Source organism: Mus caroli, unplaced genomic scaffold (assembly GCF_978045245.1).
Source record: "Mus caroli unplaced genomic scaffold, Mus_caroli_1 scaffold_15, whole genome shotgun sequence".
Lineage (NCBI taxonomy): Eukaryota > Metazoa > Chordata > Mammalia > Rodentia > Muridae > Mus > Mus caroli.
In genome coordinates this window covers 17,491,890-17,504,191 of record NW_028227270.1, presented here as the reverse complement: position 1 = coordinate 17,504,191, position 12,302 = coordinate 17,491,890, and the positions used below count along the sequence as shown (strand labels likewise).

Below are 12,302 nucleotides of genomic sequence, written 5' to 3'. Positions count from 1 at the left end.
ACACACACACACACACAAATACTTTTAAGGGGGTGTGTGCGCAAGAAGTGGTAGCATGTACCTTATGGACTTGTAATCCCAGGGAGGCCAAAGCAGGAAAAATTTGAGTTGAGCCAGCTTAGGATCCCTTGCAAGCTCAAAAGATAGACAATTTCTCAGAAGACTCAACAAACACAAAACACACCAGAAGAAATGAGAATGGGCATTTATCAATATAGAGGAAAAAATTAAATTGCTAGATTCAAATAGTAGTTGGAAAATATGCATAGCTTTTTATAAAAATGTTGTAACATTAAATCTCATTTTCTAGTTCATTATTATAAATTCAATATCAAGTATCAATATAACTCTGATACGAATATCTATCAAAGTTAGCATAAACTACTACTTTAACATGCAGACTCAAGAATGCTTCAACAGAGTCTGACGATGACAAGTTCAAGGCCAATCAGGATTATTCAAGGAGACTTCGTATTTAAAAAAAAAAAAAATCAGAAAATCCTAAATTACAGCCTGGTGTAGTACATATCCCAACTTTCAAGAGGAACAACTGAAAGTATCATCTGAGTTCAGATGTTAAAAGCCACCTAAGCAACACAGAAGACCTTGTATTTGTCATTCCTTGTGTTTTGTTTTAAATCCTACATCACAGGACAACAACAATAAAGTAACTAAGGAGCGCCAAGATGAATGAAGAAGTATTACCTATAGATCTCAAAACCAGATAAAAAAGGAAAATGAACTTTCTCCCTAAGTATCAAATAACATAAACAAAAATGAACATTCATTCTTGAAAAAATGTTTACAATATGATAGACAGAACTGTCTTGGCAGTTAAGAAACTAATTTAACCATCAAATATCACCTCCAAGAATAAAACAAACACTAGAGACACTCTTGATAATTTAAAAGAATACTATTATTACAAGAAAGTTGCAAAGACACCCCCACAGAACTGGAGATATACCTTTAAATCATCTATATGATAATGAATTTGTGTCTATATTATAAAGAACTCTTAAAATTCAACAAATTGAAATCACAAGATGAGCAGAGATACATCTCTATTAATAAAGTATTTGTCTAGCATGAGGCCCTGGGTTTAATCCTCAACACAACATAAACTAAGCATGGTAGTACATCCTTGTGGTATATTATAAATTCAAATTAATCTTTGGCTATATAAGGATATTGACCAGTAGTCTCAAAGACAGACAGACAGAGACAGACAAAGAAGCAAAAAGACAGAGAATTTGAACAGGTTTTTTTCTCTAAAAGTAAACAAAAAAAACAGAGCACATAAAAATGCTAGCATCTTTAGTCATTAGGAAAAATACAAATCAAAACCCCCAGCAACTCAACACTATGCCAGGAGAGGAATTATCAAGACAGAAATTAATGTTACAGAAGATGTGGAGAAACTAGAATTCTTGTACATTACTCATAGAAGTATAAAATGGTACAGCCAGTTTGGGAAACAGATTTAAAAAATTAAACACAGTTACTGCTGGGCATGGTTGCACACACCTTTATTCCCAGTAAAATATTGAGTTCTAAGACAGCCAAGGGCTACAGAGAAACCCTGTCTCAAAAAACCAAAAACACAGTTACTATATAACCACACTAAACAAATAGTCTCAAAAAACAAAACAAAACAACAGTAGTGTAACAGCATTATACAGAGAGCAAAAAGTGTTCAAGCAGCCCAAAGACTTATGAATAACCAAAAGATAAATCGAATGCCCCATCCATACAATGGAGTATCACTTAGCTATTTTTTAAAAATTTATAACGTACTGGTATATGCTACAGCAGGGATAAACCCTGGAGACATTATGCTATGTTCACAAAAACATACCATGCCTCTTTAGAATAGCTTCCTCCTTCACAGTGACTTCTCTAACCCATAGCATGCCTCTATGCAAACCCTAAGGCAGAATATGGCTTGGCTGGTAGGTATGTATGACAAGCAGACCTGCTCTCAGCACTGTCCTCCCATCTGAAGGGGTGCTTCCCATATATCCACTTAACAGGAGCACTGCTGCACGCCAAGAAGTTAATCAATCATCTCTCTTCAAAATACGCAAGACTAGAAGACAGGATTCGTGGGATGAGAAGCTCAGAATCAAAAAGCTCTCATTAATGAAAAATAAATTCCTAATAACTTTCTAATTATTTGTTCTAATTCATTTCTGAAACTAACAATTTAGGCCTTGAGTGCCCACAAGACCAATTATATCCTTCATATAATCTCATTTTTCTAGTTTTCAATTCTGTCATGTTGACAGTTTTATACCAAAGATTCTGAACTCAAAATTTATAAAAAATTCGAACACATAAAAAAATCGAATATAAATATTCTCAGTTACTTTGTAAATCACTGTCTCTATCCTTCTATCCACACTAAGGGAGTCAACATCATAAATTTTGTACCAAGACCTAGGTAAACACCAAATGGGTATAGTAGCCTATTTTCAACTTCAGTGCCCATAAAGTACAGACAGCCTGGAGAAAGCTGGATACATAGACAAGCTTTACTATAAAGCTCAATGACTAAGGTGGGAAATGATCAAGCTAAAACTAAAGATGTCAACCTTGGAACTGTACATCGTATGTACCTATGTGCACCCACACACACATTCTTCATGTGTGTACATACACACATTCCACACAAACATGCAGAAAAAATCAGTAAAGGAGTTAGGGAGTAGGCACAGCAGTAAAAGAGTGCTTGCTGTGTAAGCAGGAGAACCAGAGCTTAGATTCTATCACCTACTTATCAAGCAGGGTATTCCCTGATAACCTGTTACTCCAGCTCTGGGGTGAAAAACAAAAACATGACAATTACTGTGGCTTTTTGGCTTCCATTTTAGTCTAGAAAACATGCGCCCTAGGTTCAGGGAAAGACTGTGCTCTAAAGGAACAGGCAGAGAGTAATAGTGACTTTTTAAAAATAAGGTGGAGAACAATAGAGGAAGCTATCTAAGCCAACCTCTGCCTTCTCTGTGCATGGAAGAGTACACTCCTGGACACACACTTATACCACCCGTGTGTTCACAAACATAAAAACAACTGTTTTATGTTGCCCTTTATTGAATCATAGTAATTTTAATATTGATCCATCCCAATAAATTATAGTTTTACATTCTTCTAAATTTTTTTAAATCTTACATATTTTCTTTCCCCTCTCTGATAGCACCCCATGTGTATATACAAACAAAAAATATTATGCTACTTTAAAAGTAAATGTTTATGTAAAACTGTGTTTAGTAACAAAATTTTGAAGTGGGTATATTTGATTTGATTTATGAATGATTTGCATTTTGGGTGGAACTCTTTTAAAAAGAGGTTAAATAGTTATGTAGCAAATAAGAAATCTCTTATTATTCAAGTCAAGTAGTAACAATTTTACCAATTCAGTATTGTTTATCTTCCTAAGCTCAGTATGGATTGTTTTTGAAGAAAATTGTAGACTTGGATGAAAATTTTTAAAATAGAGATTAAGAGTATAGCTCAGGAGTAAACTGCTTACCTAGAATACATGTGCCGCCTGTTAAATCAGTTCATACAGATTATTAAAATAGGGGGAAATAAAGAATTAAATCTAGGGGCTGGTGAGATGGCTCAGTGGGTAAGAGCACCCGACTGCTCTTCCGAAGGTTCAGAGTTCAAATCCCAGCAACCACATGGTGGCTCACAACCATCCGCAACAAGATCTGACTTCCTCTTCTGGAATGTCTGAAGACAGCTACAGTGTACTTACATATATTAATAAAATAAATCTTTAAAAAAAAAAGAATTAAATCTAAAACTATGATTATGAAAGGCCTTTGTTTATACCATGCTTACATACAGACATACCTTCATGTGCTATGCTATTCTAAAGCTATGAAAGCTCAAGCAGATCAAGTAGACAAGCGCATTGCTCCCTCTGTCATACTGCTTAAATACTAGTATCAGCTTTAAGTTGTCCACATACAAACTACCTACAACAGAAACACATCTAGAGTACACAGGTCATCTATACACTGTATTTTAAAGTTTAAAGCTTCATAGATGGGCACGACATTTTTCTTAGTAGCTTAAATTCTTCATTCTCCCAGTAAGACTCTACAAGTAGTAATTAGGAAAACAGGATTTATACTCTAATCAAATTTCATACAAATAAAGACAAGTGAGGAAGTCACTGATTTCTCATTCAAATAGACAGTTGAGTTTCTTCAATATCATTTTTGATATACTATAATTTACAAATTAACTGTTCTTCCATTCACATGACTTTAAAAATAAAAGTGGCATGTCTCAGCATTTCATTAAGGTATTAGTTTAAATATGTGTAACTTGTAAACTGTCTTTCCTGGTTTTAAAACTCTTCTCTGGTTGTGGTGGTTTGAATATACTTAGCCCAGGGAGTGGCACTATTAGGAGGTGTGGCCTTGTCAGAGTAGCTGTGACCTTGTTGGAGGAAGTGGATTACTATGGGGGTTGGCAATGAGACCCCACTCCTAATCATATAAGAGCCAGTCTTCTCCCAGAAGCCCTCAGATGAAGATACAGAACTCTCAGCTCCTCCTGCACCATGCCTGCCTGGATGCTGCCATGCTCCCACCTTGATGATACTGGACTGAACCTCTGAAACTTAGCGAGCCCCAATTAAATGTTGTCCTTATAAGAGTTGCCTTGGGAAATGCAAATCAAAACAACCCTGAGATTCCACCTCACACCAGTCAGAATGGCTAGGATCAAAAATTCAGGTGACAGCAGATGCTGGCAAGGATGTGGAGAAAGAGGGACACTCCTCCATTGCTGGTGGGATTGCAAGCTGTTACAACCTCTCTGGAAGTCATTCTGGCATTTCCTTAGAAAATTGGACATAGTACTACCGGAAGATCCAGCAATACCTCTCCTGGGCATATACTTAGAAGATATTCCAACTTGTAATAAGGACACATGCTCCACTATGTTCATAGCAGCTGGAAAGAACCCAGATGTCCCTCAACAGAGGAATGGATACAGAAAATGTGGTACATTTACACAATGGAGTACTACTCAGCTATTAAAAACAATGAATTCATGAAATTCTTAGGCAAATAGATGTATCTGGAGGATATCATCCTGAGGGAACTCAATCACGAAAGAAGTCACTTGATATGCACTCACTGATAAGTGGTTATTAGCCCAGAAACCTAGAATACCCAAGATACAATTTGCAAAACACAAGAAAATCGAAGAAAGACCAACGTGTGGATACTTCATTCCTCCCTAGAATAGGGAATAAAATACCCATGGAAGGAGTTACAGAGACAAAGTTCGGAGCTAAAATGAAAGGATGGACCATTCAGAGACTACCCTACCCAGGGGTCCATCCCATAATCAGCCACCAAACGCAGACACTATTGCATATGCCAGCAAGATTTTGCTGAAAGGACCCTGATATAGCTGTCTCTTGTGAGACTATGCCAGTGCCTGGCAAATACAGAAGTGGATGTTCACAGTCATCTATAGGCTGGAACACAGGGCCCCCAAAGGAGGAGCTAGAGAAAGTAGCCAAGGTGCTGAAGGGGTCTGCAACCCTATAGGTGGAACAACAATATGAATTAACCAGTACCCTCAGAGCTCTAGCTGCATATGTAGCAGAAGATGGCCTAGTCGGCCATCATTGGGAAGAGAGGTCCCTTGGTCTTACAAACTTTATATGTCCCAGTACAGGGGAACACCAGGGCCAAGAAGTGGGAGTGGGTGGGTGGGGAGCAGGGGGGGGGGCTATAGGGGACTTTTGGGATAGCATTTGAAATGTAAATGAAGAAAATATCTAATAAAAAAATTAAAAAAAAAAGAGTTGCCTTGGTCATGGTGTCTCTTCACAGCAATGGAAACCCTAACTAAGACACTGGTCAAATGCTAGATCATTAGTTTTCTGCAACACAATAAAAAAATTGACACCCAAAGAGACCTCACCACTGATCTGCATTGCCTCTCCTGATACCAGCAAATTCAAGAGTACCAAATTGGCTGGTTGCTCTCAATACCAACAAATACCCCTTGGTTAAAGAGCACTTGCTGCTCTTCATAGGACCAGAGTTCAGTTCCCAGGACTGTCATCTGGTTGCTTACAAGTCCAGTTCCAAGGAATCAGACACCCTCTTCTAGATTCTGTATGCATACTCCTACATCAGCAGCTCTCAACCTGTGGATAGCACAACCGCTTTGGGGTAGAACAACCCTTTCACAGGGGTCACCTAAGACCATATGGAAGCACAGATACTACATTATAATTATAATTAGTTATTAAGTAGCAACAAAAGTAATTTTTTATGGTTAGGGGTCACCACAACATGAGGAACTGTAATAAAGGGTCACAGCATTAGGAAGGTTGAGAACCACTGCTCTACAGAGACCCACAGACACAGACCCCCAACCCCAACACACACAATTTTCAAAAGTTTGAAATTACTCTCCCCAGCAAAGATACCTAAAACTCATTTTCACATATTATCTAACTCAAATGGAGAAGTACCATTCCTTACAGAATAAGGACCTGACACGGTAAAACGCTACATCTGAGTAGTTCTCACAGATGTAGTAGTAAAAGGATTAGTCAGCAGCCAGGGATGAGTGATAATCTTCTAATCCAGGAGTCGGTCCCACACAACTTTCAACTTCCTTTAGTCATGAATCTGGGAAAACATAAATGTGTATATTTGGAATGGCTAGATTGTTTTTTTTTTCAAAGCAGACTTTAAAATCCAGTAAATTATGGAATATCAAGATTTTGTTTTAAAATGTATCAAATATTTTTGTCATCAAATCTTAGCACAAACTGCAATGTCTCTTCTAATTGTAGTTTATTTGGCAATATAATATACCTGTATCAATGTACACGTGTAACAAGTGCACGCAGAATGGAATTATATCCAAAGACAAGCTATGTGTAACCAATGACTCTTCCTACTGCCCTCCAAGTTCTTAGTGATGACAGTGCATCAGAATCTATGCACAGCCATCACGCTAGACAAATTAAGTCACAATCTCTGGCATGCAGCATCTAAATGTGCAGGTTTTGTCTGTTATTAAAAAGTCTTACTATATTCATGTATTGGTAGATGAACACATCCCATCCCACAGAGGTCAGAGAAAACGTTGCAGGAATAAAACCCATGTTCTTAGGATTGGTGGCAAAGCCTTTACCTTCTGAGTCATGTCACCTGCTCTGTTCTCTTGTTGGTTTTTGTTTGTTTTTGACAAAGTTTCTATACAATGACATGAACACTTCTTAGAGTATATGTTGAGGTTTCAGGACATTTTCATTACCCAGAAAATTCTCTTATACCCCTTAATTCCTTTAATGCCCCTACTATCCAGAGGCAATCTATTCACATCTAATATTAGAGCTGGGTTTTACACTTCGTAATAAATAGAATCATACAATATATACTCTTTTGTGTCAGGCTTCTTTCATTAAACAATGTTTACGAGATTCATCTGTGTTTCATCAATAATTCAATCTTTCTAAGTGCAGAGTGGCATCTCAACTCCTTTAATTAATCCATTCCTTTAATCAACATTTGAATTGGCATCATTGAGGGACTATACAGCTGATCCCAACACATTTTGAGGGCAAGTTTTTAGTTCTCTTGGGCAGATGGGAGTGTAACTGCAATAGGTATATATTTCATTTTAGAAGGAGTGAGCTTCAATTTTTTCCAAATTCTCCACAAAAGAACCTAATATGCACCTTTAAAATTCTTAATGACAGCCTGGTGGTGGTGGTGGTGGTATGCACCTTAATCCCAGCACTCAAGGAGGCAGAGGCAGGCAGATCTCTGTGGGTTCAAGGTCAGCCTGGTCCATATAGAGTGAGTTCCAAGACAGCCAAGGCTACATAGAGAAATCCTATCTTAAAACACTCCCCCACCCCACCCCCCACAAAAAACCCCACACTTAATGACATTTTCTAACAAGATCATGGCAAACTATATGGTTATAACAATAGTACCACATCTATTCTTTGTTCTAGTTAGTAGGAAAATAGGTCACCCCCTCCCTTTTCAAACCTTGTCTGTGGTTTGGAAAATTAAAGTATCTATGATTTTAATTTCAAATAAAGTATATTAATCAATTTTCCACTGCTATCAAATAAGATTGGTACTTTTTAATGAAAAGTGGCTTAGTTAGCTCAAAGGTAGAATTGTCTTGGATGTGTTCTGTGTGTTTGTGTGTGTATGTGTGTGTGTGTGTGTGTGTGTGTGTGTGTGTGTAAAAGAGACAGACAGATGGACGGACAGAGGCAGAGAGAGACAAAAACCCACCATGTAACTCAGAAGCAGAGACAAGGAAGTTCACTATGTAGTTCAGATAATCTCAAATTTGTAATACTCCAGTCTCAGGCTCTGGAATGTTGAGATTATAGGAATGTACTACCACTTAAGGCTCACCTCACAATTTTGAATGTTGAAATTCAAGTAACAGAATATACTTAAGTAGAAAAGATATAAATGAAGACTTGCAACTACAAATTACATCTATGGAAATGTATTATCCAAAATTGATAGCATAGGAGAATCATTACAAGGTATAAAGCATACATAAGTCACACAGCCATGATGAAATCTCCACTTACTGGGTTGGCAAAATGCCTCAGCAGGTAAAAGCACTTGAGAACAAGCCTGATGAACTGAGTTCAAGCCCCTGGACCCACAGGGTCAAAGTAGAGAACCAACAAGGATCCTTTGACCATCACAAACACTCAGTGGAATTTGTAACCACACACATATATGAAAAAAATGTAATAAAAATACTTAACCATAAAAGCTGAGGAGACAGTTCAGTCAGTAAAGTGCAACCCCTTCAGCATAAGGTTCTGAATTAGATCCTCAGAACCCACATAAAAACCAGACGTGGCAGCACATGCTCCTAGCAATGGGAAAGTAGACAGGAGGCTCCCTGGAGCTTAGCCAGTTTAGCCATAGCAAAGAGCCACAGGTCCCCGCAGGAGACCTTGTCTCTGCAAAATGGAGGGCAGCTTGGGCTACATGGATATCTTGTTTCAAAAGAAAAAATTTGGATCCTGTAACATTATTTGGATCAAACAAATTTTAAAAGTTTAAACTGACATTTAATTGTCTCTTTTGGCCAAGATACTTACATTTTTAGATTAATGACATAAGCCTTCCTTGCTATGTCATAGTGTCTTTTACATAAGTTGGGCGGGTTGGGGGGATTACAAAAGTATGGTAACATGATGGGCAAACCTTTATGAAGAAGTATCTACAAAGTATCCAAACATTTTTCATAATATGTATGATGCCTGATATTTATACTAACTTGATACCTAACTCTCTCCCCAAAGTCGAACTTAAATGGTTCCAATTTCCCTGAAGATGGGCTGGACGTCTAACAAAAGATTACAATGGATACAATTGACAGATACTACCCTAACCAAGTGATCAAAGTTACGTCATGGCAAGATTATGTATCTTTCCTAACATGGTAGGAGTTCTACACCATTCTAGGGGGGTTGGAGGATCGAGAACTTTAATTTACTTAGGATCACTACAAAAATACCTAAGCATAATACCTACTAATAAATTAATACCTTTATTTAGGATCACTACAAAAATACCTTTTTTAAAAAAAAAGGTAAAAACAATGGAAGTATGAGTTGTCACAATCTGGAGGATACTTCTAAGACATTAAAAACTAAATGCTGCGATGGAACTGGCAATTGTAATTCTTCAATACACTAATACACAATATCACTAAGGTAAACTGGATAAAAAGTACACAGAACCTCACTGAAAAACTCTATGTGAATATATAAGTATTTCAAAATAAAAAACTTAATTGAAAACCTGAAACAAAGCATTTTTATAAACAGAGAACATGCCCGCCACCATAACTTCATCCTTCCCCACACCACATCTAAACTCCAGGCCCTGCCTGCTAAGGCCAACTCATCTTCCATCTACCAAAAGCTATTTGCACATTCAATACAATCCCAATCAAGATCTCCATCTCATTCTTCACAGAAATACACAAAAGACTATCTGAAATTCATATGGAATTAGACCCTAGATAGCCAAAGCGGCCTGAGCAAAATGACTACTGTTGGACAAATTACCATTCCAGATTTCAAGTTATATGAAAGCCATAGTAATAACAATAGTATGGTACGGACATAAAAACTGACAACAGACCAAAGGAACAAAATTTCAATTTTCCAGATACAAATTGCCAAATGTCTATTACTTTCTTTCTTCCAAAACTACAGGGGGAAGGGTAATGTGGGGGACAGGGAGGGGTGAAGAACTCCTGGAGGGGGAACCAAGAAGAGGGGGCAACATTTTGAATGTAAATAAATAAAACAATTTTTAAAAACTACAAGTAAAAAAAAAAAAAAAAGCCGGGCAGTAGTGGCCCCAGCACTTGGGAGGCAGAGGCAGGCGGATTTCTGAGTTTGAGGCCAGCCTGGTCTACAGAGTGAGTTCCAGGACAGCCAGGGCTACTCAGAGAAACCCAGTCTCGAAAAAACAAAATAAATAAATAAATAAATAAAATAAAAAATAAATAAATAAAAACTACAAGTAACTTTCACATGTAAGAGTCAGTAAAATTCTCTGGCAAATTAACTGTCTTATAACAAGAGTATTATCATTCCTCACTCCCATCTCTAATATCAATGCTGCCATTCCTGTCATTTAATACACATCACTGCATCTATTATTGATACTTTTAGCAATAATGATAGATCAAAGTCATTATACATTTGTCAAAACCCACAGAACAACATAAAGAGCAAAGGTGGCGTTGGTTAGTAACAATGTATCAGTATTAGCTTAATTGCAAGGAATGTGTCACATGAATACAAGCTGATACATAGGAAATAAAAAGATAGCATTTAAACTAATAGCAATTTTTTTTGCAAGCCTGATACTACACAAAGAGCTTAGGTATACTTGGAAAAACAAAAATCTGAAACTAATAGCAAAAAGATAGATATTAAACTAATAGCAATTTTTTTTTTTGCAAGCCTGATACTACACAAAGAGCTTAGGTATACTTGGAAAAACAAAAATCTGAAACCATGTTGCAGAACTGAATACTGCTTTAAGATAAACTGCTCTATGGAATTTACTGGCTCAAATATTAATACTAATATTTCTTGTAAATTGAACTGTATTCAAGTTATTTCAAAAATTTAAAAGCCATATGATAAACTGGCATTCACCAAAAAGGAAAAAAAAAAAAAGATTTATTTGTCCATAATTTCCTGACTTATGTGAACCCAAACATTTTTTCTCTAATGCTTATTTAAATCTTTAGAGATTAGCACTACTCTAAAGAAATCAGATATGTCGAACATACTTTTAAAAAACACTAATGTAAGAGTGAAAGCAGCAGATTTGGGAAAGCTGGATTTATATTTCTAATCTCACTCAATGTCACTGAGAAACTAAAAGTCCTTCAGCATGGCACGGAGCTCACAGTTTCTTTTTGTTAATCAAAAGAGAAAAGAAAAGGCTTATTCAACCTAAACTAGTTCCAAGTCAGTAATGATGAGACAGGAAAATATGACATCCTAAGAAGCATGCCTTCTGTTTACAAATTATCTAAGAAATACATTAGGAGAAAGTTAACATCATGATCAAGGAAACATGTAATTGACAAAAATTAATTCTAAAGTGTAACTAAAAAACCAAGGCACTTTGTGAAACACTACGTAAACTACATTAAGAAGTGGCATTTATATAAAGATCAAATAAAGGACTGAAATAACTGCCATTTGATGATTTACTAAATTACTAAAGAGTTGAAATAAATGTTTATAGACAATTGATGTGGTTTTGTTTTGTTTTGTTTTGTTTTGTTTTGTTTTGTTTTGTTTTGAAGAGAGTAAGAATCAGCTGGGCATGGTGGTGCATGCCTTTAATCCCAGCACTCGGGAGGCAGAGGCAGGTGGATTTCTGAGTTCGAGGCCAGCCTGGTCTACAGAGTGAGTTCCAGAACAGCCAGGGCTACACAGAGAAACCCTGTCTCGAAAACAAACAAACAAACAAACAAACAAACAAAAAGATAACAACTGTTTTGTTAACATGTGTATTAAATTAAATTATAAAATATTAGGATATAGTTTAACTTATGAGTCAAAAATAGAAAGATTATTACTAAATGTTGTAAGAATATACCTTGAAAGTAAAAGCATATCAACTAAAATTCTATTTGAAAGTTTTTTTATTTATACAATACAGGGACATAAACCCAAGGTTTCTTACATTCTAAGCAAGCAATCTAGCACTGACCTA

The 12,302-nt window shown here is 36.6% G+C and overlaps 1 protein-coding gene across 6 annotated transcripts in view; it reads right to left on the bottom strand.

Annotated features, from left to right (window-relative positions):
* The window catches only part of Erbin (erbb2 interacting protein), a 102,670-nt gene that overhangs the window by 78,886 nt on the left and 11,482 nt on the right, over nucleotides 1-12,302 (bottom strand). Inside the window, exon 2 of one of the 6 annotated variants that reach the window (XM_029468538.2) lies at nucleotides 6,528-6,677. The exons of 4 other annotated variants lie outside the window; for them this stretch is intronic. The gene's annotated coding sequence lies outside the window, so the exon portion shown is untranslated. The remainder of the gene's footprint in view (nucleotides 1-6,527; nucleotides 6,678-12,302) is intronic. One more of the 6 variants, XM_029468539.2, reaches the window with a different exon arrangement.